The sequence below is a fragment of the Chiloscyllium plagiosum genome, unplaced genomic scaffold, assembly GCF_037043375.1.
Source record: "Chiloscyllium plagiosum isolate Xiang-an unplaced genomic scaffold, Cpla_swu_hap1 HiC_scaffold_6, whole genome shotgun sequence".
Taxonomy (NCBI): domain Eukaryota; kingdom Metazoa; phylum Chordata; class Chondrichthyes; order Orectolobiformes; family Hemiscylliidae; genus Chiloscyllium; species Chiloscyllium plagiosum.
The window spans coordinates 133,604,458-133,625,496 of record NW_028270144.1 but is presented as its reverse complement, the minus strand read 5'-3'; the positions used below and the strand labels follow the sequence as shown (position 1 = coordinate 133,625,496).

General features: G+C 47.2%; 1 long non-coding RNA gene across 1 annotated transcript; it reads right to left on the bottom strand.

The window, feature by feature from the left end:
• Nucleotides 1–484: 484 nt before the first annotated feature.
• On the bottom strand, nt 485–19,082 carry LOC148149854 (uncharacterized). Its single transcript, XR_015757511.1, has 3 exons — nt 18,934–19,082; nt 857–1,144; nt 485–569 (listed from the first exon to the last, which is right to left on the bottom strand). It is a non-coding gene; the product is annotated as an uncharacterized LOC148149854 (long non-coding RNA).
• Nucleotides 19,083–21,039: the final 1,957 nt, after the last annotated feature.

The following is a 21,039-nucleotide window of genomic DNA, read 5'->3' as shown; positions in this document are numbered from 1 at the left end:
ATTAGGGCTGGGTGACAAACGTTGGGGCTATTGTCTCCCTCGATGAGCCAGCGAGGGGTCAAGGCAGCGTTCCCACTGAGCTGCATGTGCAGCTGCTCTGATATTCCACATGGTGATCTGTGACAGTGGGTTAATCCAGCACTGATATCTAATTCCAGAGGTCACTGCCATGCACCAGCCTCCTGGGCCTGTATAGCTGGTCAAAAACATAATGCTTGTTGTTACAGTGTGATACAAACTCTGCAGTTTATAGATACTTTCAATGTCACTTGTTTAAGGATAGACATTTTCATTGTGAAGTAGTGACATACTGGTTTTTCTCTGTTGGAATTAATAAATGATTAACTTGTGAGTGTTTATGGTGACATCTTGAAAAACAGTTGTGAGGGTCAGCTTTCAGAATTGATAGGTTTTTATTTAATTTAGGAGGATTTATGATCTAGCAAGGTAAGGGACTGTAGCTCCAGCTTTCTGTTAGAAATTTCTGGACTTGTTGTTTCCCACAGCCTAGAGTGAGAGACCTTTTCAGCTTTACTTTCAGATTTGGACAGTTTTCATACAGAAAGTTTCTGCTGAGAAAAATAGGCAACAGTTAGATTTGTTAACGTTAGATAACCTGGGGGTTAGTCATTGTTATGGGGCTGAAGAGTTTGTAAAAAAAAGAAGTTATTTGAAGCTAAGAATGTTTAACCTCCAGGAAGAAGTTATCAGGAGTCTTCAGAGTGAGAGTTAAAGCCACAGTTAAATTAAACTTAATGAGGTATTAGAGAGAGAGCCCCTGGGGTGGTGCTGGACCAGGGCTGTTTTTCTGGAATATACCAAGCAGTGTTTGGAATGAATGAGAGTATACTTTTACCTTGTGTTTAAAAATCTTTAAATTTAGATGAGACCTAGATTGGTTTCTTCCATTTTATCTTCTTTCTTTTGCTTCATAAACTTCGAGGTGGAAGTGAGGACTATAGATACTGGAGAGTCCGAGTCAAAACGTATGGTGCTGGAAAAGCGCAGCAGGTCAGGCAGCATCCGAGGAGCAGGAGAGTCAACATTTCGGGCATAAGCCCTTCATCAGCCGATAATCTTCTGTATTACTGTTACAGTAAAATCTGCAGCAATGTGTGTGCTTACGTTTCAGTGAAAAGCCATCCTATTAAAACCAAATAAAACAAACCATCATCTACATCTGGAAATCTTTTCAACAAATGGCAGGTAATGTTGGATACATTTTTATTAAGTAAAGGAATTAAAGGATATGACCAGGGTCGGGTGAATGGAGTTAGGTCCCAAATCACCTTTAATCTGGTTAAACGGTGGGACAGGTGCAAGGGGCTGAATGGTCGACTCCTGGTTCTATCCAAATTACAGATGTTGGAGATCTGAAACTAAAACAGAAAGTGCTGGAGTAACTCTACAGGTCTGGCAGCATCTATAGAGAGAGAAACAGGTTTATATTTCAAGTCCAGCAAAGCGTGTGGCATGGTGGCTCATTGGTTACACTGCTGTCTCACAGAGCCAGGGACCCAGCCTCGGGCCACTATCTGTGTAGATTTTGTGCATTCAACCCATATCTGCTAGGTGCTCTGGTTTCCTCCCACAGCCCAAAGATGTGCAGGCTAGGTGAATTGGCCATGCTAAATTGGCCATAAGTGTTAGGTGCATTAGTCAGGGGGATGTGGGTGGGTGGGTTATTCTTCAGAGGGTCGGTGTGGATTTGTTAGACCAAAGGGCCTGTTTCCACACTGTAGAGAATCGAATCTAAAGTCTATAAATACATAAACATTTATCAAAAGTCTGACAGCTATTCGAAATTCCAAAAAACATGACTCTTTGTCAATGCAAACTTCTGTTGGCACCACATGCATTCCCACCCCTACTGATGCTCGGTGTGTACCATCTACAAGATGCACGGCAGAAATTCACCAAAAATCCTCAGACATCATCTTCCAAAACCCATAACCACTTCCAACTAAAAGGACAAGGGCAGCAAATATATGGGAACACCACCCGCTCCAAGTCCCCTCCGAGCCCCTCACCATCCTAACTTGAAAATATATTGCTGTCCTTCAGTGTTGCTGGGTCAGAATCCTAGAATTCCCTCCCTACGAGCATTGTGGGCAAACCTACAGCACATGGACTGCAGCAGTTCAAGAAGGCAGCTCACTCCCATCTTCTCAAGGGGCACATAGGGATGGGTAATAAATACTGGGCCCAGCCAGTGACGTCTGTGTGCAATTTAGTGAATAAAAAACTGATGAGAAAGGCACCATGTGAATGACCCAGTAACTGAAATCTCTGTCTGAGAAAACTATTGACTGTCCCATCGCTTGCCTTGTAATCAGCCCTCTATTCAGTGGCTGAGCGGCAGCACTGAGTCCCCATCTTTGAAGCCATTGAGTTGGAGATGTGGCCAAGGACGTAGAGCCTATGACCCCATCCTGGGGCAGTGACTCCCCTCCAGACTGCCTACAGACGGTGTTCATTGTGGTCAGATCCCTGCCTTGAGCTGGGTCCCTAGGAGCCCTGATGGAAACATGGTAATGCTCCCTGCTGGATGAATGGTGCCCCCTGCTGGGGAAATGGTGCCCCCTGCTGGATGAATGGTGCCCCCTGCCTGGGAAATGGTGCCCCCTGCTGGATGAATGGTGCCCCCTGCTGGGGAAATGGTGCCCCCTGCTGGATGAATGGTGCCCCCTGCTGGGGAAATGGTGCCCCCTGCTGGGGGAATGGTGCCTGACCATCTATATCAGCCCAAACCAGATGTTCTTCTGAAGCGAGTTTCTGTCACTAGCTTAATGTGTAGCCGAGGGGGATCATCAGGTGTCTGGAATTCTGAGGGTAACTGGCAACAGCTGGTACTTAGTAGGGTCACAGTACAGACAGCTATGACAGTGTCTCTGATCAGGCAGACCAATGTCTGCAGGACATTGCCCATTGGATGGTAACGTCTCTCCAAATCTTTGTGCCCAGGACACACTGCCTCTTTGCTGACACCAGACTGGACATCCTGTTGGCCAACTGCAGCTGCAGTATCCTTCTCCCTCTCCCCCCCCCCCTCTCCCTCTCCCCCCCCTCTCCCTCTCCCCCCCCCCCCCCACATTACACATACCCCTCCACCTCTCTCTCAACTTCATCACAGGAGGATCCTCCATTGAAGCCCCTACACTGCAGTCTGAGCACCTTCCCACTGTGTGTGTGTGTGTGTGCATGTGTTTGCGTATGCACGTGTGTCAGTGTACATGTGTGCATTTGTCTCTGTGTGTGTGTGGCTGTGTGTGTGTCTGTGTCCATGTGTATGCCTGTGTTTGTCTGTGTCTGCATAGAATATGAGGAGAACCTGGGGGGTGCAGTGAGAGAGGGACTCACTGAAACCTTTGTAGAGGGAGAAAGAGACCTGGGGGGTGCAGTGAGAGAGGGACTCACTGAAACCTTTGTAGAGGGAGAAAGAGACCTGGGGGGTGCAGTGAGAGAGGGACTCACTGAAACCTTTGTAGAGGGAGAAAGAGACCTGGGGGGTGCAGTGAGAGAAGCCCCTCCTGAAGAAGGGCTAATGCCCGAAATGTCGATTCTCCTGTTCCCTAGATGCTGCCTGACCTGCTGCGCTTTTCCGGCAACACATTTCCATCTCTGCATAGAATATATAACATAGAACATTACAGCACATTACAGGCCCTTCAGCCCTCGATGTTGCGCCGCCCTGTGAAACCAATCTGAAGCTCATCTAACCTACACTATTCCATTCTCATCCACGTGCATATACAATGACCATTTAAAAGCCCATCAAGTTGCTGAGTCTACCATTGTTGCAGGCAGGCTGTTCCATGCCCCTATTACTCGCTGAGCAAAGAAACTACCTCTAACATCTGTCCTATATCTATCACCCCTCAATTTAAAGCTATGTCCCCTCGTGCTAGCCGTTACCATCTGAGGAAAAAGGCTCTCTCTGTCCACCCTATCTAACCCTCTGATCAGCTTGTATGTCTCTATTAAGTCAACTCTCAACCTTCTTCTCTAACACAAACCGCCTCAAGTCCCTCAGCCTTTCGTCGTAAGACCTTCCCTCCATACCAGGTAACATCCTAGTAAATCTCCTCTGAACCCTTTCCAAAGCTTCCACATCCTTCTTATAATGCAATGACCAGAACTGTACACAATACTCCAAGTGCGGCCGCACCAGAGTTTTGTACAGCTGCAATAAGACCTCATGACTCCGAAATTCAGTTCCTCTACCAATAAAAGCTAACACATCATACGCCTTCTTACCAGAAATATCAACCTGGGTGGCAACTTTCAGGGATTTATGCACATGGACACCAAGCTCTCTCTAGGCAAAAGTGAGGACTGCAGATGCTGGAGATTAGAGTAGAGAGTGTGGTGCTGGAAAAGCACAGCAGGTCAGGCAGATTTCAAGGAGCAGGAGAGTTGACATTTCGGGCAAAAGCCCTTCATCAGGATACCACCAAGATCTCTCTGCTCATCTACACTACCAAGAATCTTACCATTAGCCCAGTACTCTGCATTCCGGTTACTCCTTCCAAAGTGAATCACCTCACACTTTTCCACATTAAACTCCATTAGCCACCTCTCAGCCCAGCTCTGCAGCTTATCTACGTCCCTCTGTAACCAACAACATCCTTTGGCACTATCCACAACTCTGCCTATATTAGTGTCATCCACAAATTTACTAACCCATCCTTCCACGCCCTCATTCAGGTTATTTATAAAAATGACAAACAGCAGTGGCCTCAAAACAGATCCTTGCGGTACACGACTAGTAACTGAACTCAAGGATGAACATTTCCCATCAACCACCACCCTCTGTCGTCTTTCAGCAAGCCAAGTTCTAATCCAAACCGCTAAATCACCCTCAATCCCATGCCTCTGTTTTTTGTGCAATAGTCTACCATGTGGAACCGTATCAAACGCCTTACTGAAATCCATATACACCACGTCAACCACTTTACCTTCATCTACCTGTTTGATCACCTTCTCAAAGAACTCAATAAGGTTTGTGAGGCACGACCTACCTTTCACAAAACCATGCTGACTATCCCTAATCAACTTATTCCTTTAGATGATTATAAATCCTATCTCTTATAACCTTTTCCAACACTTTACCCACAACTGAAGTAATGCTCACTGGCCTATAATTACCAGGCTTGTCTCAACTCCCCTTCTTAAACAAGGGAACAACATTTGCTATCCTCCAGTCTTCTGGCACTATTCCTGTCGACAATGACGACATAAAGATTAAAGCCAAAGGCTTGGCAATCTCCTCCTTCACTTCCCAGAGAATCCTAGGATAAATCCCATCCGGCCCAGGGGACTTATCTATTTTCACACTTTTCAGAATTGCTAACAGCTCCTTGTGAACTTCAATCCCATCTAGTCTAACAGCCGATATCGCAATATTCTCCTCAACAACATTGTCTTTTGTCTATGTGAAAACTGATGAAAATATTCATTTAGCGCCTCTCCTATCCGTTCAGACTTCACGCACAACTTCCCCCTGCTGTCCTTGACTGGCCCTATTCTTACTCTAGTCATTCTTTTCTTCCTGACATACCAATAGAAAGCTTTAGGGTTTTCCTTGATCCTATCTGCTAAAGACTTCTCATGTCCCGTCCTGGCTCTTCTTAGATCTCTCTTTAGGTCCTTCCTGCTAACTTGTAACACTCAAGCCCTAAGTGAGCCTTCACATCTCATCTTTATATAAGCCTCCTTCTTCCTCTTGACAAGAGATTCAACTTCTTTAGTAAATCACAGTTCCCTCGCTTGACCACTTCCTCCCTGCCTGACAGGTATATACTTATCATGGATATGCAGCAGCTGTTCCTTGAACAAGCTTCACATTTCAATTGTCCCCATTCCCTGCCATTTCCTTTTCCATTCTATGCATCCTAAATCTTGCCTAATCGCATCATAATTGCCTTTCCCCCAGCTAGAACTCTTGCCCTGTGGTATATACCTGTCCCTTTCCATCGCTAAAGTAAACATAACCAAATTGTGGTCACTATCACCAAAGTGCTCACCTACCTCCAAATCTAACACCTGGCCTGGTTCATTACCCTGTACCAAATCCAATGTGGCCTCACCCCTTGTTGGCCTGTCTACATACTGTGTCAGGAGACCCTCCTGCACACACTGGACAAAAACTGACCCATCTAAAGTACTTGAATTATAGTGTTTCCAGTCAATATTAGGAAAGTTAAAGACCCCCATAACAACTACCCTATTACTTTCACGCCTATCCAAAATCATATTTGTAATCCTTTCCTCTATATCTCTGGAACTATTCAGTGGGCTACTGAAAGCTCCTAACAGGGTGACCTCTCCTTTTCTGTTTCTAACCTCAGCCCATACTACCTCAGTAGACGAGTCCTTGTCAAACATCCTTTCTGCCATTAAAATACTGTCCTTGACTAACAATACCACACCTCCCCTTCTTTTACCACCTTCCCTGTTCTTACTGAAATATCTAAACCCCTGAACCTGCAACAACCATTCCTGTCCCTGCTCTATCCAGTCTCCAAAACAGCCTCAACATCGAAGTCCAGATTCCACCCCATGCTGCAAGTTATTCCAGATGCTCCTGGCGTTGAAGTAGACACACTTCAAACCACCTTCCTGCTTGCCAGTACACTCCCTCGACCTTGAAACCTTATGTATGATGTCATACTCTAAATCTCCTGTACACTGGAACTGCAATTCTGGTTCCCATTCCCCAGCTTCATTAGTTTAAACCCCCCCGAAGAGCATGAGGAAAATTCCCCCGAGGATATTGGTACCCCTCTGGTTCAGGTGTAGACCATCCAGCTTGTAGAGGTCCCACCTTCCCCAATTACCCAGGTATCCAAAACCCTTCCTCCAGCACCATCCCTGTAGCCACGTGTTGAACTCCTCTCTCTCCCTATTCCTCACTTCACTGGCACATGGCATGGGTAACAAACCAGAGATAACATCTCTGTTTGTTCTAGCTCTAAGCTTCCATCCTAGCTCCCTGAATTTCTGCCTGAAATCCCCATCCCTTTCCTACCTATGTCATTGGTGCCCATGTGGACCATGACTTTGGGCTGCTCCCCCTCCCCCTCAGGGATCCCAAAAACACAATCAGAGACATCACGGACCCTGGCACCTGGGAGGCAACACACCAACCGTGAGCCTCTCTCTCTCGTCCCCACAGAACCTCCTATCTGTCCCCCTAATTATGGAGTCCCCAATGACTAATGCTGTGCTCCTCTTTCCCCCTTCCCTTCTGAGCAACAGGGACAGACTCTGTGCCAGAGACCTGTTCCCCATGTCTTACCCCTGGTAAGTTCACCTGCCTCCCGCCAACAGTATCCAAAACGGTATACTCGTTGTTGAGGGGAACAGCCACAGGGGTTCCCTGCACTGCCTGTTGGTTCCCTTTCCATCCCATGACTGTAATGCATCTCCCTTCTTCTTTACCTGAGGTGTGACTAACTCCTCTCAATAACCCCCTCTGCCTCCCGAGTGATCCGAAGTTCATCCAGCTCCAATTCCCTAACGCGGTTTACGAGGAGCTGGAGTTGGGTGCACTTCCCGCAGATGTAGTCAGCAGGGACACTAGTGGTGACTCTTACCTCCCACATTCTGCAGGAGGAACATTCAACTGCCGTAACCTCCATTCCCACTGTTCTGAATTTGCAAACAGATTGTTGAAAAAAACTTGTAACCTTTTACTGAATGGGCGCACAGAACATTTTATTTTGTTTAGAGAAGGAGGATGGGTGTGTGTGTGTGGAGAGGGGTGTTATCTGCCACACATTTCCTGCAGAGAATCTCCAAAGTGCCTCAGAAAAAGGAGCTCTCTTTTATTGCATTTTGATAAGACAAACCAGAACAGGACTTACACAGTTAATGATGGGGCCTTGTTGTCAGACAGAGAGACCTAGGAATACAGGTGCTTTATTCCTTGAAAAGTAGACAGGGCGGTGAAGAAGGCTGAGTACAGGAGTTGGGACATCATGTTGCGGCTGTACAAGACATAGGTAAGGCCACATTTGTCAAACTGTGTATAATTCTGGTCGCCCTGCTATAGGAAGGATGTGATTAAACTGGAAAGGGTTCGGAAAACATTTACAAGGATGTTGCCGGGACTGGAGGTGTGAACAATATAAGGAGAAGTTGGATAGACTGGGACATTTCTCCTTGGAGCATCAAAGTTTGAGGGGTGACTTTGCAGAGGTTTATAAAATAATGAGGGACATGGATAGGGTGAATAGACAAGGTCTTTTCCCCACGTTATGGGAGCCAAAACTAAAGGGCATAGGTTTAAGGTGAGAGGGGGCAGATTTAAAAGGGATCTGAGGGGCAACGTTTTCTCCCAGAGGGTGGTGTGTGTATGGAACAAGCTGCCAGATGAAGTGGTGGAGGTTGGTACAATGATAGCATTTTTAAAATATATTGAAAAGGAACAGGTATCTGTAAATGGATAGGAATAGTTCAGAAGGATGTGGACCAAATGCAGACAAATGGAATTAGTTCAGTTTGGGAAAGCTGGTGGGCATGGACAAGTTGGGCTGAAGTGTCTGTTTCTGTGCTCTATGACTCTATGGCGATTATGTTTCCTGCCCAGGTCCTGGATTCAATCAAAGCCAGAGCAGGAAGATCCCGTTGCCATGGTTTCTGTAGATACCAATGATGTGACAGAGAGGTGTTGTGTCATCAAAACCCATTTAAGAAGCAGAACCTCAATGATTGTAATCTGAGGATAATTACTTCAGCCACACCAACGTTTGATGGCAGTAAATGAGATCAGTGAGAGAGCTGCCCACCTCAGGGACTGGTTTGGGAGAAATGGTTCCAGTTCTTGGAGTACTTGAAGGATCCAGCAGGGTTCTTGTGGTGCAGTAGTAGTGTCTCTATCTCTGGGCCAGGAGGCCTGGATGTGTAATGCCATCAGTGAGCAGTTGATTAAAAAAAAAGCCGACACAGGGAGTAGATTGGCAACAAACATGTAGCTTTACAGACAATACTGTCTGATCTCTTAAAATGGCAATGCTTGGATCTGATGACGTGCCCCAGTTGGAGCATGCTCAGGTGTGCGATGGGATCCCGTCTGAACGTATCCCTGTCTGGATGGAATTCCACATTGGCCCCAGGATCCCGTACCTCCCCCGGGGAGCCAGTGCCCAAAAACCTCAGCTACCTCCAGAATATGTGTTGTGTGTCTGTCTGGGAGACAAAACAGTGGGCCCTATACAGACCGATGCTGCACACTGGCCACCTGTTCTCCTTATCCACCACCCAGACATACCTTGGCCTGTCCATTTACCACCAGGTGGTGGGGATCCCCAGTGGAGGGCTCTGTATGCAGGGGTCCTCCCCCCTTTTTCTCGGGGATCTGAGGTGGAGGGTGCTGCACACAGCGGTCCCATGCAACTGCAGATTGCGATGGTTCACGGACTCCCAGCCCAACTGCTTGTTCAGTGGTGCTGTGGAGTCCGTGGACCATGTGTATATTGGGTGGGGGCATTTGCACTCCCTTTTTGATTTCCTTAAAAGCCTCCTTCTCTGTTTTTGGTTGCACTTCAGTGCCACGCTCCTGATCTCCAGTACGGAGGGGGGAGGGCAGGTCTGAGGACCTCTTCGTGGGTCTGCTCCTGGGCCTGACCAAACTGGCCATAAACAGGTCGAGGCAGCGGGCCATGGAGGGGGTTGTTAGGGCCGACTGCCTGCCCCTCTTCCGCGGTTACGTTAGAGTCCGGGTGTCTCTGGAGAAGGAGCACACCGTGTTCACCAGAGATTTTCAGGGAGAGATGGGCACCATGGACGATGGAATACTTTAAATCCCCCTCCAATTCCATTTAGATTTAATCCCCTCACTCCCTCCCTACTACCCCCAGCTGTTTTTTTTTTAAATTGACGTTAGTGTTGCCTTTAACAGGTTTTGTGGGTCAGTATACAATTGGCCCTCGGGTGTGTTCCTGGTGGTGGGGAAACAATAAAGTCTTTTTCTGTTTCATGACGGATAAAAATTTTAAAAAGAGAAAAAAACAGATACAGAGGGCCCTGTTGTGGCACATTGGTAGTGTCCCTAATTTTGGACCAAGAGGCTGAGGTTCAAATAAAAGATAGAATGGCAAAGACCCGAACCGTGACCTGTGTACAGCATGAGTATTAGCTCCATGTTAGTGTTCATCAATAAACTGTGTTCCTTTCCAATTGGACTTCCTGAGTTATGACAAATGACAAGGGGCGGTGATTAAATTGTGTCTTTTTGGAAATGTTCATTGCCTGGCATTTGTGTGGTCCAAGATTATTCGCTAGTTGTCAGCCCGAGTGAGAGACAAAGAGAGAGAGAGAGAAAGAGAGACAGAGGGCAATAGAGTCAGACTGAGAGAGAATGACAGCACAACGGAGGGAGAGAAAGTGACCAAAACGGAGAGTGACAGATAGAGAGAGGGTGAAAGAGAGAGAGAGAGTGACAGAGAGAGAGAGTGAAAGAGAGAGAGAGTGACAGAGAGAGAGAGGATGAAAAAGAGAGAGAGAGAGAGACAGAGAGAGAGAGTGAAAGAGAGAGAGAGTGACAGAGAGAGAGAGAGGATGAAAAAAAGAGAGAGAGAGAGAGAGAGAGAGAAAGAGATGGGACCAGACCTTGTTGCATTTGAACATGGACTGCTACAGTATCTGAGGATTCACAAATGGTGCTAAACACCTTGCAGTCACCGGCAAACATCCCCATTTCTGACCTTATGTTGGAGAGAAGGTCATTGATGAAGCAGCTGAAGATGGTTGGACACAGGACACTATCCTGAGAAACTCCTGCAGAGATGTCCTGGAGCTGAGATGACTGACCTCCAACAACCACAACAGTTTTCCTATGTGCCAGGCGTGACTCTGACTAGCAGAGATTTTACCCCCTGGTTAGCTAAAGTGAATCAATAAACTAGGCAGAAGGGAAATTCAATAGTACTGAAGTGGGAAAGGTTTAAGGAGCTTTTCTGGAAGACACAGAATTGACACATTCAACAAGTGAAATGTTTCCAAGGGACAGATCCACTATCTGTGGTTAATTCAAAATGTAGTAGATTTTACCAAACTGGAAGAAAAACAATGCCATTGAGCAAAGACAAGTGACAAGATACAAGAACAACGTAGATAAGAATATAAACTGTTCCTGTAAATACTTGAAGCAAAGAGTTGACAAAGTGAACAATTGGTCGTATAGACAGTGAGTCATATAGCCAGTGAACCATATAGACAGTTGTATAGCCAGTGAATCGTATAGACAGTGAGTCATATAGCCAGTGAACCATATAGACAGTTGTATAGCCAGTGAATCGTATAGACAGTGAGTCATATAGCCAGTGAACCATATAGACAGTTGTATAGCCAGTGAATCGTATAGACAGTGAGTCATATAGCCAGTGAACCATATAGACAGTTGTATAGCCAGTGAATCGTATAGACAGTGAGTCATATAGACAGTGAACCATATAGGCAGTTGTATAGCCAGTGAATCGTATAGACAGTGAGTCTGGAGAATGATGCTGGAAAATAAAGAGATGGCAGGTGAATTAAACAGGAATGTTTTGAATTGAATTGAATTGAATGATTTATTGTCACTGTATTGAACAAATAAATACAGTGAAAAGTGTAATATGTTGCCATGTTTCAGTGTAATTAAAAACAGAATTAATCTTCCTCCTTCCCTCTGCTCCCCTTGGTATCGGAGTCGGGGAGGGGGGAGTGGGGAGGAGGGGGGAGTTCCATAACAGGCTCCACACCCCCAAAGCCCCACATCACACTCGATTCCGGGATTCCCATTCCTGGGCCAACACCTCGCTGTCGTCAGGAACACCGAATCTGGCCCACTGCACTGCCACAGTTAAAGGCCAACACCTCCAATACTGACACTGAACTCATTTCCGCCATCTCCAAATGGACCCCACCACCAGGGATATATTTCCCTCCCCTCCCGTATCAGCGTTCCGAAAAGACCACTCCCTCCATGACTCCCTCGTCAGGTCGACACCCCCCACCAACCCAACCTCCACTCCCGGCACCTTCCCCTGCAACCGCAAGAAATGCAAAGCTTGCACCCACACCTCCCCCCTTACTTCCCTCCAAGGCCCCAAGGGACACTTCCATATCCGCCACAAATTCACCTGCACCTCCACACACATCATTTACTGCATCCACTGCACCCAATGTGGCCTCCTCTACATTGGGGAGACAGGCCCAATGCGGAACGTTTCAGAGAACACCTCTGGGACACCCGCACCAACCAACCCAACCACCCCGTGGCTCAACACTTCAACTCCCCCTCCCACTCCACCAAGGACATGCAGGTTCTTGGACTCCTCCATCGCCAGACCATAGCAACACGACGCCTGGAGGAAGAGCGCCTCATCTTCTGCCTAGGAACCCTCCAACCACAAGGGATGAACTCAGATTTCTCCAGTTTCCTCATTTCCCCTCCCCCCACCTTGTCTCAGTCAAATCCCTCGAACTCAGCACCACCTTCCTAACCTGCAATCTTCTTCCTGACCTCTCCGCCCCCACCCCACTCTGGCCTATCACCCTCACCTTGACCTCCTTCCACCTATCGCATTTCCAACGCCCCTCCCCCAAGTCACTCCTCCCTACCTTTTATCTTAGCCTGCTGGACACACTTTCCTCATTCCTGAAGAAGGGCTCATGCCCGAAACATCGATTCTCCTGTTCCCTGGGTGCTGCCTGACCTGCTGCGCTTTTCCAGCAACACATTTTCAGCTCTGATCTCAGATACTACCTTCTCCATCACCATCACTGAAAAGAGGAAAAGAAAATGCAAAAGAAAGGGAAAACAAAGAAAGAGGAAGTTGTATTTGGTCGACTTGGAGTTTGGGAGCAGACAGGCTCAGGGGCCTACACTGCTGTCATCACCATTTTGGGAACAGAGATTCTCGACAAACTTCATTGTGAAGTGCATTAACTCCACAGAGGCCAGTATCCCATCACTGACTCTCACTTTTTTTACACGTGGAGAAACTGACTCAGCTTCCTCGGAGCTGGCTCTCAGAGTGAGCAGAATCTCTGAATCTCCTGTTTCTATCTGTCAGCCAGGGCTCCCTGATTGGACCAGATTAACTGCCCCAATCAGGGAACTCATATTCTATGAGGCCCACTTGACTTACCTCATTACAATCAATCCATCCCTATCCCTCTGAGTCCAAGGATGTAGGCAGGATCTTTTTCTTGTAGATCCTCCTGGTGGTTTTAGCACCGTGGCTCATACATGAAACTTTGTCCCCTGAAATAAACTCTCTCTCATGCTTACCGGAGTCATGTTTGGCATTGGCATTCCTGATGCCATTTCCCCCTCCCCCCCACCCCCAGGTCACTGCGGAGTCTTCTCTCTACCGGCAACTCTGCTGGAGTGATCTCTGTAAATACATGAGGGAACCAGGAACAAATAGGAACCAGGACAGTTTGGTATCGAGTGAAGCTGTAGGTTGTTTCTGCCAGACCATTGGATCATGGATGGTATCGGAGCTGACCCTGTATGACAAATACCATTCAACTTCATAGAGTCAGAGTCACAGTCATACAGCATGGAAATAGACACTTTGGTCAAACCAGTCCATGCTGGACACAATCCCAAACTGAACTAGTCCCATCTGCCTGCTCCTGGCCCTCAAAACCTTTCCTATTCAAGTACTTAGATAAATGTCTTTTAAAATGCTGTGACTGTACCAACACCACCATCTCCTCGGGAAATTCATTCCAAATGCCTTTTTAAAATCTTTCTCCTCACCTTAAAAATATGCACCCCTTCCTTGAAATCCCCCCACCCCAGGGAAAAAATACCTGCCATTCACCCTATTCACACCCCTCATGAGTTTATAAACCTCTATAAGGTCACTCCTCAACCTCCTACGCTTCAGGGAAAGAGATCTCAGCCTATCCAGCCTCTCCTTATAACTCAAACCTTCTGTCCCCGGCAATATCCCGGTAAATCTTTCTTCTCCAGCTGTAACCGGGGTGACCAGAACATACACACATTACTCCAGAAGGTCCCTCACCAACGTCCTGTACAATCTCAACGTGATGTCCCAACTCCTTTACTCAAAGATCTGAGCAATGAAGGCAAGCGTGCTAAACGCATTCTTAACCACAATATCTACATACAAACTTCAAAGAATTATGCATTTTAACACCTGGCTCTCTGTTCTACAACACTACCCAAGGCCGTCCATTTATTGTATAAGTCCTGCCCTTGTTTGTTTTACCAAAGTATAATGCCTCACATTTATTCAATTTAAACTCGATCTGCCACTGCTCAGCCTTTGACCCGATCAATCCCCTTGTAATCTTGGATAGCCTTTGTCATTGTCTACTACAACACCGATTTTGGTGTCATCTACAAACTTGCTAGCCTTGCCTCCTATATTCTCATCTAAATTATTTGCATAAATAATAAACAGAAATGGACCCAGCTCCAATGCCTGTGAAACATCTTGCATTACGAAAAACAACCTTCCCTGCTGGTGAACAATAACCCATCGTCTGTGACCAATACAGTCAGTTTATTAATATACACAGTTTTTCTATCGTTGTCTCTGGGTTTGATGAATGAACTCTGTGCAGGTCTGACCACTTTCAGTATGAATATTGAGCCCATGAAAGGACCAGCATAGTTGACATGTAACTGAGTCCATACCGGGCCCAGTCTTTGACGTTAGGATTGAACAAGTCAAACTTCCCAAATAACAACATGATGCCAGAAAGGCTTACCCCAACTCAAAGACGACTGTTGTGAGTGAATTTCTTCAGGTGGTGCTTTACTCTCATCGCCACTGAAATAATTCCACAGAGGAAGATCGGGGAGAGATCTTGACACTGACCCAACTCCCTCAGAGCCAACTCTCAGAGTGAACAGAATCTCTGACACTCCTGTTTATATCTGGGCTCCCTGATTGCACCAGGTTAACAGCCCCAGTCAGGGAACTCTTATTCTATGGCTGACCTTGCTACAATCACTACAGGGAGGAATGTCCCAGAAGGATAAATATATCAAGAATTTTAAGGGAGAGAGGAACTCAGGAAAATCACCATCAACATTTGTGGGCGGCACGGTGGCACAGTGGTTAGCACTGTTGCCTCACAGCGCCAGAGACCCGGGTTCAATTCCCGCCTCAGGCGACTGACTGTGTGGAGTTTGCACGTTCTCCCCGTGTCTGCGTGGGTTTCCTCCGGGTGCTCCGGTTTCCTCCCACAGTCCAAAGATGTGCAAGTCAGGTGAATTGGCCATGCTAAATTGCCCGTAGTGTTAGGTAAGGGGTAAAGGTAGGGGAAGGGGTCTGGGTGGGTGCGCTTCGGCGGGGCGGTGTGGACTTGTTGGGCCGAAGGGCCTGTTTCCACACTGTAAGTAATCTAAACAGGGAAATGGGAGTGAGGAAATTGTTGGAGTAGTGATTTCAATGGACTCCAAGCCATAATCTTAACAAAAGTGAGCTTGTTGTCATTATAAAACAAAACAAAGGACTATGGATAGTGGGAAATGAAGACCAAAATTGCCAGAGAAAATCAGCATTTGTAGAGAGGAAGCAGAGTTATCATTTTGGGTCTAATGACACTTCTTCAGAACTGATATAGCCGGATGCTTTGGTTTTAAACTGTTTCCAAAACTGCCTTCACTCTGAGATGGTGCCATTCCATTGGAAGCTGGAGAGTGTAACTCCTTAATTGCAAATGGATGAGGGAATTTTGTGAACCAAGATGGTGAAAGTTTATGGGAGAGGCAGGAACGTGCAGTTGAGGTTACTGTAAGGTCAGCCACGATCTTACTGAATGGAGGAGAAGGCTTGAGGGGCAGAATGGCCTCGTCCTTTCCTTGTTTATGTCATTACATTTATGCTGATGAGTGTAAAATGAAAGGCTGAAGCAACAGGTCTCATTTCTGAGCAGTACTCTTAAAGTTATTTCCTGTAATTGTTGATCGATTCTATACTGACCTGAGGACACAACGTTTCTCTAAATTAAACCAATGATACGTACGGCCAAGAATCAATCCACTTTAAAGAAAGGATGCTGATCTCTGCCGGAAAGCCCCAAAAATTGTTAGAAATGAACTCAGGTCAGGCTGGGACTTGGTGTCATACTGTCGGAGTGGGAGAGCTGAACCTGGGCTAGTGAGTGTTCATAGAAGCCAAACCACGTTCACCTCAGCAGCTGGGAGACAGAGACTCATTCAAACCACATGCACAGGGATCACATGCTGCAGTCACACTACACACACACACACACTCACACTCACTCACACACTCTCTCTCACACACGTACACGCGCATGCACACACACACTCTCACACACACGTACACGGACACACACTCACACTCACACATACGTACACGCGCACGCATACACACACACTCTCTCACACACGTACACGCGCGTGCACACACACACTCACACATACATATACCCGGACACACACACTCACACTCTCACACTCACACACGTACACGCGCGTGCACACACACACTCTCTCTCACACATACGTACACGCGGACACACACACTCACACACACACTCTCTCACACACACGTACACGCGCACACACACACTCTCACACACACACATACACACGCGCACGCGCACACACTCACACACACATACACGCGCGCGCACACACACACTCTCTCTGTCACACACACGTACACGCGTGCGCGCACACACACACATACCCACATATACACACACACTCACATACACACACTCACACACGTAGACACACTCACTCTCTCACACACACACTCTCTCTCACACACGTACACACGCGCACACACACTCTCTCTCACACACATGTACATGCGCGTGCACATACACACACTCTCTCACACACACACTCTCACACACGTACACACACACACTCTCTCTCACACATACGTACACGCGGACACACACTCATACTCTCTCACACACTCTCTCACACACACGCACTCGCGCACACACACACTCACACACACACATACACACGCGCACACACTCACACAAGCACACACACATACACGCGCGCGCACACACACACTCTCTCTGTCACACACACGTACACCCGCGCGCGCACACACACACATACACACACACTCACATACACACACTCACACACATACACACACTCACTCTCTCACACACACGTACACGCGCACGCACACACACACTCTCTCTCACACACATGTACACACGCGCACGCACGTACACACACTCTCTCTCACACACATGTCCACACGCGCACACGCACACACACTCTCTCTCACACACGTACATGCGCGTGCACACACACACACTCTCTCCCACACACACTCTCACACACGTACACGCGTGCACACACACACACACTCTCTCTCACACGCACATACACGCCTGCGCACACACACGCACTCAGACACACACGTACCCAGGTACACACACACATGCACTCACACACACATGTACACGCACACACACACGTACACATGCACTCACACACACATGTACACGCACACACACACGTACACAAGTACACACACGCATGCACACACATGCTCACACTCACACAGCGCACATGCACACACATACATACACACACACTCACATAATCTCACACACATACACACACTCACTTACACACACATACACACACACACTCACTCACTCACACACACTCACACAAACACACACTCACATGTATACACACACATAATCTCACGCACACACACTCAAACACTCTCTCATACTCACACACTCTGACACACACACACCCACACAAACACACACACGTATACACACACACATAATCTCAGACACACACTCTCTCACACACACACTCTCTCTCTGACACACACACACACAAATGCTCAATCACACTCATGTCTCACCTCTCAACATCGGCAAAACTAAAGAACTGATTGTTAACTTCAGGAAGAAAGTAGGACACCCCCCCCCCCCCCCCCCCCATCTGCATCAACGGAGCTGAGGTAGACAGGCGGCAATGCCTCACATTCCTAGCAGTGACGATAACTGACAATCTGTCCTGGCCTTCCCATGTAGATGTGACAGTCAAGAAGGCACAACACCGCCTCAAGTTCCTCAGGCAGCTCAGGAAATTCAGCATGTCCATCAGGACCCTCACCAACCTTTACAGATGCACCATTGAGAACATACTGCCTGCGTGCACCATTTGAGACAGCTCAGATATTGAAGCAGTCCATGTTCAAATACAAGATCTGGACAATATCCAGGCTTGGGCTGACAAGTGGCAAGTAACATTCACATCACACACATCACTAATAAGTGACAATCTGACCAATATTCCTTGACATTCAATGGTGTTACCATCACTGAAACACCAATCAACAACACCTGGGGGTTACCATTCATTTTGGGGTCCACAAGGGACACTCAGCTCCTGACCTCATGACTGACCTGGTGCTCCCTCCACCATCGAGGCGCAGTAGCAGCAGTGTACCATCTATAAGATGTATGGCAGAAATTCACCAAAGAACCTCAGACAGTACCGTCCAAATCCACAACCACTTCCATCTAGAAGGACAAGGGCAGAAGATACATGGGAACACCACCCCGTGCAAGCTCCCCTCCAAATCACTCACCACCCTGACTTGGAGCATATCACTGTTCCTTCCCTTTCGCTGGGTCAGCTCCCTCCCTAAGTGCATTGAGAGCACAGACACTGTAGTGGTTCCAGAAGGCAGCTCACCACCACCTTCTCAAGGGCAACAAGGGACAGGCAGTAAATGTTGGGTCAGGCAGGGACACAAACAAAAATTGTCTTAATTAATGACACCTGATTGCTTTGAAACAGTGAGGTTTCTGGGGATTTTAACAGGGACAATGCAGAGAGGATGTTTCACTTTCGTGAGGAGATCTGAAACTGAGGAACACAGAACAGAGTCTCACTTTGAAGATGGCGATAAGGAGATGTTTCATTACCTCAGAGTCTAGCCAGTCTGTGGAATTCTCTTCTTCTCCGGAGTCTGTGGTAGAGGCAGGGTAATTGAACATACTGCTGTCTGCGGTGGTAATTTTTGATTAAAGATGGAGCCAAACATTTCCAAAGACAGAAAATGATGGAGCAGCTGTGTCAGTCTGCAACCTGCAGCGAGAGAAACATTCAGGTGAAAGACAGGGAAGTGGAGTTGTCCTGTGATAAAACAGACTGAAGGGGCTGAATGGCCTGGTCCTACTCTGTATGATCTGTGGATCTGAGCTGGGAACATTGGGAATGGAATCCACAAACAAATGTTTCTTGTTTTGTGCTTTTTATTTTCCACTCAAAAAAGCAACCCATCATTTAAAAAGTGCAGAATCTCCTGAACGTGATGTAGAGCATTCTGGGAAAGAGATCAGAACTGTCACTAAAATAGACTTGACGCCAACTAATGGAGCTGTGGTTGGTTGGTGAGGGTGGAGGGAGGTAATACACACAAGGAGACAGGGTTGTCACAGCCTCTCCTCATTCCCTTCAACAGATTCAAACGTGATGAAAGAACAGCTCAAGGTGGCTGCACGAGGCAGCTTAATGATCGAGAAAAATAACGTCAAACACCAAACCAGAAAGCTCTGCTCCATTCCAGTTCACAGGGAGACCTGACTCATTGTCTCAGTGAAACTGCTGCACATTCTTCTGGCAAACCACAATGCTGATTCCCTCCAAATCATTCCAACAAAGAGGAATGTTTATTTCTGACAGGCAAACCTCACTTTAATCTTCCTACACAGGGTGGGAGCTGATACAGCAACTACTCACAATGACTAAACACTCACTGTATGCTGTCACGCTCAAAAGCTACAAGTGACAAAGATTTGGATGTGAATTTACAGGACACCAGACCAAGGAATATGACAGACATCTACCATATATTCCACTCTCACTGGGGTACAGTCCCATACACACTGACTCTCACTGGGGTACAGTCCCATACACACTGACTCTCACTGGGGTACAGTCCCACACACACACACATTAACTCTCACTGGGGTACAGTCCCACACACACTGACTCTCACTGGGGTACAGTCCCACACACACTGACTCTCACTGGGGTACAGTCCCACACACACACTGACTCTCACTGGGATACAGTCCCACACACACACACTGACTCTCACTGGGGTACAGTCCCACACACACTGACTCTCACTGGGGTACAGTCCCACACACACACTGACACACTGACTCTCACTGGGGTACAGTCCCACACACACACTGACTCTCAGTGGGGTACAGTCCCACACACACACTGACTCTCAGTGGGGTACAGTCCCACACACACTGACTCTCACTGGGATACAGTCACACACACACACTGACTCTCACTGGGGTACAGTCCCACACACACTGACTCTCACTGGGGTACAGTCCCACACACACTGACTCTCACTGGGATACACTCCCACACACACTGACTCTCACTGGGATACACTCCCACACACACTGACTCTCACTGGGGTACAGTCCCACACACACTGACTCTCACTGGGGTACAGTCCCACACACACTGACTCTCACTGGGATACACTCCCACACACACTGACTCTCACTGGGGTACAGTCCCACACACACTGACTCTCACTGGGGTACAGTCCCACACACACTGACTCTCACTGGGGTACAGTCCCACACACAATGACTCTCCCTGGGTGTAAGGTTTGCTTTTTCAAGTATGTTGACACCTCCCCTGAGTCCAGTGAAGACTGAAACATATGTCTCTGAAATTTGCACCTTCATTTTTTTCAAGATCCATGGATGCATCTCATTCCCTTAATAAACAATTTGATCACATTATGGTCACTGTTTCCCAAGGGGCCAGGCCGTTACCCTATGATATTTCTAGCTACTGCTGCAGTTCCTAAACCTGGCGACATGCTGGCCCAGAGCAATGGAACTATGCCCAACATCCCACGTAGAGCAGAGAAAGTATCTCAATGGCCTCAGTCCAGCTTCCATGATGTACTCCATTTATATCAAACTCACAAATTGTCTTTAAAATCAAATGACACATGATTGTCCTTTCAAACTGCAAATCCAAATGAAAAC